This window comes from Sinocyclocheilus grahami, unplaced genomic scaffold (genome assembly GCF_001515645.1).
Source record: "Sinocyclocheilus grahami isolate Dianchi unplaced genomic scaffold, SAMN03320097.WGS_v1.1 scaffold2094.1, whole genome shotgun sequence".
Classification (NCBI taxonomy): domain Eukaryota; kingdom Metazoa; phylum Chordata; class Actinopteri; order Cypriniformes; family Cyprinidae; genus Sinocyclocheilus; species Sinocyclocheilus grahami.
The window spans coordinates 38,217-44,371 of record NW_015507273.1 but is presented as its reverse complement, the minus strand read 5'-3'; the positions used below and the strand labels follow the sequence as shown (position 1 = coordinate 44,371).

Sequence of the window (6,155 nt, the reverse complement as noted above, 5' to 3'; positions counted from 1 at the left end):
CTGTGTAGTTAATGCTGCTCCATGTGAAAGCCCGCAGGTGATGGAGATTTACCGCTGATTACAGAACCGACTTTACTGACAAGATGCACGTTAAATATCGCATGTGATTTATCGTGCAGCCCTATAGTGTGTGATCACCAGGGGATGTTCACTGACATTGTGGCAAAATGGCCTGGAAGCACACATGACTCTTTTGTGTGGGTCAATTCTGCAGTTTGCCAGGTGGCTGAAGAGGGTGGCTTTGGTAATAGCTGGCTGCTGGGAGACAGTGGATATTCTCTTCGCCTATACCTCCTGACACCTGTGCAGCATCCAGCCACCATTGCGGTTTAAACCATTTGTTTAATCTGACATAACTTCAGTTAAATATTTTGTTTATTCGCCAATATGCCCCGGCGGCAACATAAGCCACGTAAGCCCTGCTATCGAGAAGATTCCTCCATGAGACTGAGCACTAACTCGCCCTCTCATTTTTCCAACGGAAAGCAGCGTGTGACCGACCAGCCCAACAGGAAGCACTAACTCGCCCTCTCATTTTTCCAACAGAAAGCAGCGTGTGACCGACCAGCCCCACAGGAGCACTGCACGGACCCTCTGCACTGGGAAGACGGAAGAGAGCACTCCCGGCACCGCAGCACCTACCTGGACCTTTCTCACTAGCACCCCTCACCCCAATAAATCCACCCTCCGGGGTATTGATTGAGATTACTTGTCGTGTGATTCTTCACCCCGTTACAATATATATATCACACACACACACACACACACACACACATTTGTAGAGAATATTCTAATTCTGTAAAAACAACAAAATAACTCACTTATTTATACATTTTTGTTAATTTATTTGGGTACATTCATTTACTATAAAAAATACTGTGATTTGAGTGTTAACATTTAATTTAAGTGAAAACCTCTAACATACTGTTTTACCAATATTGTTATATGAGAAATTAGTCTTTATGAATGTTTTAACAAAGATACTCACTTGACAAACTCACCTTTTCTTCGCACAAACGAAACGATGGCTGCGTTCCAATCGGCATGATTAATGCTTTCAGAAGGCACTTATGGCACTTAGGGAGAATAATTGCGAGGGCCACGCTGAACTCCGTGTGTGTATGTATATAATTTATTGCGGAACAAATGAATGTTGCGTTATTACTCCACTCCTACGTAACGTCATTTCAAAAGCGTAATTCGAGTCGAAGAAAAGAGCAAATAAAACCAAATTACTGTAGGTGGTGGTATATGCTCATGGCACCAGTCGGCTATTAGATCGAAGAAGAACAAGGTCATAACGACAGCTCAAACATGCGTGGATTAAACGATGGGTTTGCAAGTCTTGCGACACAGATACCATGGTTTCGGGAAACAGTCGTGACTAGCTAGTTCGTTTCCACAACGATGCATCATACTATGGTGGTTAATCAGCGAGTTATGTAGTTGTACGGGAAACGCGCCCCAGGGCTGAGTTTCCCAAAAGCTTTGTAAGCCTAAGAAGTTCGTATAAACGATCGTACGACTGGTCTTCTTAATATTACGGTCTGTTTCCCAAAAGCATCGTAACTTAAGTAGCACTTGAAAATCATCGTAGATCTACGAGTGCTCTGGAGTAATCGTAAAGCTCTCAGTGCATCGTAAGAAGACAGATTTATGCGGTCACCTGCCGGACAATCGGCAGATTGCACCTTTAACTTTATTCAAGTGCAATGTGATTATAATATAAGGATTTGATTGTACTTTATTGTACACTTTATTACTTGTTTTTTTTTATTAATTTATAACTGAAATAATTAAAAGGAGCAGAAAAATAGAAATACACATCTAAATTAAATGACTGAACAAAAAAATTAATAAAAGAATTAATGTAGGAAATATGCTTCAAAGACTGGGGGAAAAAATCTGTCAATGACTTGCAAAGAGACAGATTTATACGGTCACCTGCAGGACAATCGGCAGATTACACCTTTAACTTTAGTCAAGTGCAATATGATTATAATATAAGGATATGATTGTACTTTATTACTCGTTTTTTAAAAATTTTTTTTACCAGCAATGTATTGGACCCGGAAATAACGTCTCTTTATATATATATATAAGTATATTATTATGTAAAGTATAACATAATATAATATTGTATTATAGTTATTATATCTGAGTTGTCTGGAACGCAGCATTAGGTTAACATTTCAATAAACGAGCGTGTACTACAATTACGAGCCATTCTATAAAGTGACATTTCAGCACTTGACAAATGGATAGCGACTCCTAAATAGCACTTAAAGCACGGCTACGTGCGATTGTGTTAAGTGCATTTTTGGGAAACGCACGTGAAACAATAACGAACGATCGTAAAATGACTCGTAGAAAACGCTCTTAAGTGCTAAGATCAATCGTTATCGAGAAACGCAGCTCTGAACAGATTGATCTTAGAGCTTAAGAGCGTTACGAGTCATTTCACAAAAGTCCAACACGATTGCACGCAGCTGTGCTTTTAAGTGCTACTTAGGAGTCGCTGTCCGTTTGTCAAGTGCTGAAATGTCACGATGTAGAATGGCTAGTAATTGTCGCACATGCTTGTTGTGATAGCAATCCATCTATTTTCTGATTTCCGTTGCTTATTCTACTTGTGTGAACGTGTATTGAACTCGAATAACATAAAAGTCCTGTAATTTCTTCTTGAGCAAGTTCAAAAACAAAAAATAACTGGAAATGTTGCACGGTCAAAACACGTGTCGCTCGAATCTTGCATAACACAAATTCAAACGGTCCATGCCGGAAATGACATCAGCATAATTTTCGATAATTAATATGAAACCTTAATTATTTAAGTAGAATTTAATTACGTTATCCACACAATTGCTTATTTCACATCTATATAAATAAACAAATAATTAACTTATGGCTCTTACATTTATATTTTGAAATGTTTAGTCTAATTATCTTCACCTGATGTGCATTTGCTACTAGGAGAAAAATCTATATAAGCACATGCATAGGGGTGGAGACACTAGCAAAATGGCTGAAACCAAAAAAACAAAGAAAATAATTTTTAAAAAAAGAGGAAATTAATATAATTTTAGAGGAGGTGGAGCTACAAAAACATAATTTTCAGCAGGTTTAAGGGCAGTCATACAAATAAAGAAAAATGCCAAATCTGGGACGATATTGCTACAAAACTAACTGCAACAAGGGGCATTAAAAGATCAGGGAAGGAGGTCAGGAAGAAGTGGCAGGACTTTTCAAGCCTTGCTAAAAGAAAAAGGGCACAGCAGAGGACAACAATTAATAAAACAGGTGGTGGGCCTAATGACACCCCCCTTCTTACAGCAGAAGAAGAAAAGGCATTGTCAATCCTTGGAACAACTGTCTCAGATGGGATTTGTGGTGGTATTGATCTCCATGGAGGAGTAGGGTTGAACCTGAGTCAGTTCCATCATGCTCGCAAGAGTAATCAGGTTCACCTCCTATTGGCAGACACCTACCATCTCCTAGTCCTCCCAGCAGTCCATCCATGCCCCAGCCTCCATCTTCAATTGTTCAGGCTACAGCCACAACATCTCAGCGATTTGAGAATGTCTGTGGTTGTAGTCAGGACTTAGTGCAGCTGGAGTGAGAGAAACTAGATGTTCTAAAAGACATCAGACATTCTCTTAAAGAGGCCAAAGAGATGGACAACAACTTTCAGAAGCAAATCATTGAACTCAAGAAGGCCAAGCTGGCTTTGGAAGAGAGGAGACTGGCACTGGAGGAGATGAGATTTACAAGGCCCTTCATTTCAGTGCCAATTATCTTGCCAGATGAGTTAGGTAATATTGTTTAATGTTGTTTAATCATTAATAATTATGTTTTAATATATGTTGTGCAACATGAAATATTATTTTCCATAGGACTCCTCACATTGTGCAATGTCTTTTGCAGATCCCGGGGAACAAACCACAAACTTGAATTCAATGTTTTGATGTTTGTTAAACCACTCAAAGCCTAAGTCTCTATGAGATACTACAGCAGAAGTATTCTTATTATAAGTGTTTCAAATTTAAATGGCTACTTGTAGTACTTTTCAAAAATAAGCAGGCAAGCCCTATGGACTGGTTTCACAAAAAGGTCTTAGACTAAGCCAGGATTAGGCAATAGTTCAATTAGGACATTTAAGTAATTTTTATAAACGTGCCTTGGAAAACACATTACAGGTGAGCATCTTGAGACAAAACAAAGGCACTGATATATTTTACGATCAGTCAGTGCAAGCTTCTTTCAGTTGAAACAGCTCAGACTTACATTTTAGTCTGGGACTAGGCTTAAGCCTTGTCTGTGAAACTGGGGGTATATGTTTTATTACAGCTTGAGTCTCGAGGTTGTATGTGGCTATTTACAATTAACTTGATATATTATTAGGGCCCATCTATTATGTAGCCTATCCATTTCTATAGGTGCAGAAAAAGTCATGTCATTTTTATTTTATTTCTTTATTCATTATTATTTCTATATTGAATTATGTGTAATGAATAAAAAAACGAATAAAAAATATACGTAAAAACAAAATAAAAAAGTCACATTGAAGATAAGTACATTTTAGGTGCAATTTGCTGGTTGTCCAGCAGGTGACCTCATAACTCTGTCTCTTTACGATATACTTAGGGATTTACGATTACTCCAGAGCACTCGTAGATCTACGAAGATTTTCAACTACTACTTAAATTACGATGGTTTTAGGATACGGTCCACAAGTCTAAGATGATTCGTGCGATCGTTTTTACGATCAATTTAGGCTTACGATGCTTACGAAGCCCAGGGCTGCGTTTCTCGATAACGATTGATCTTAGCACTTAAGAGCGTTTTCTACGAGTCATTTTACGATCGTTCGTTATTGTGTCACGTGCGTTTCCCAAAAATGCACTTAACACAATCGCACGTAGCCGTGCTTTAAGTGCTATTTAGGAGTCGCTATCCGTTTGTCAAGTGCTGAAATGTCACTTTATAGAATGGCTCGTAATTGTAGTACACGCTCGTTTATTGAAATGTTAACCTAATGCTGCGTTCCAGACAACTTGGATATAAATATATTATATATATATTATACTTTACATAATAATATATATATATTATTATAGTATATAATCTCTATATAGAGATGTTGTTTCCGGGTTAATAACTTCTTTGGGTGAGAGTGATCTAATGTTTAGGAGCCCAAACTTTAAAAATTGTTTTTGTTCATTTATTTGAAATTTTTCTGGTTTAATCACGATCAGATTTTTTCTAGATCCTGCATTAAATTTATATTTTGACCTCACTATTCGGGGAACAGACACAGTCTTTACAGATTGTACAACGCAAGTACTTCTATCATTTAAGCGGGTAGAACAAGTCATCAGGGCAGTTATTTGAGATTTGACTTACTAGTCATATGGAGCGCAGCGTCCTGGAGATGTTGTCCGACATGAGCTCCGCTCCGACTCTGCTGGGATGCAGGCCATCAGCGCGAAAAAGCCTAGGACGCTCCCAGAAAAGATTCCAGTTATTAACAAAGAGCAGTTTCTGTTCTTTACACCATGACAATAACCATTCATTTAAAGCAAAAAGCCTACTGAATCTTTCATGTCCTCGTCGATACGTGGGAAGCAGACCTGACACGATGATCGTCGTCGTGGGCGATCTGTGGCGCACCGTCTCGATCAGGCTCCTGAAGTCCCTCTTCAGTGTCTCCGTCTGCCGCAGCTTGGTGTCGTTAGCCCCCGCGTGAAGCACGACCGCTCCGAGGGGGAGAGGTCGTCGCCCGGGGCCTGGTTCGCGTCTTTCCGCTGCGGCTGCACCCAGGGTCCGTGGTGTCCCGGCACTGGAGTGAAGGACATCTGGGAAGATCACATCCTGGGTGCACCGGGCCTGTGCAGAGAAACACACGGAGTAGAGGTGGTGGGAGAGTTAGCAGCACGCTGTATACTTACCTCGGACTTGTGAGCGTCAGCCTGGGATGTTTCTAGCGCGGCTCTCCGCTCTCTCAACTGGGTCTGCTTCGCCACCAGGTCACAGATCTGCTTCTCCACGGCCTCCAGCTCGTGCCCTCGCCTGCACTCAAAGGTAGACACACATCTGCCATTAAAGCAAGTAACAGTGAGTAAAACAATGGTAATGTGTGTGAATAGAGTATTAGT

At 40.0% G+C, this 6,155-nt stretch overlaps 1 long non-coding RNA gene across 1 annotated transcript in view; it reads left to right on the top strand.

The window, feature by feature from the left end:
* Window positions 1–5,982: 5,982 nt before the first annotated feature.
* Window positions 5,983–6,155, top strand: part of LOC107574020 (uncharacterized) — a 6,032-nt gene continuing 5,859 nt past the window's right edge. The window contains exon 1 of the long non-coding RNA XR_001607610.1: window positions 5,983–6,059. This is a non-coding gene — a long non-coding RNA (uncharacterized lncRNA). The remainder of the gene's footprint in view (window positions 6,060–6,155) is intronic.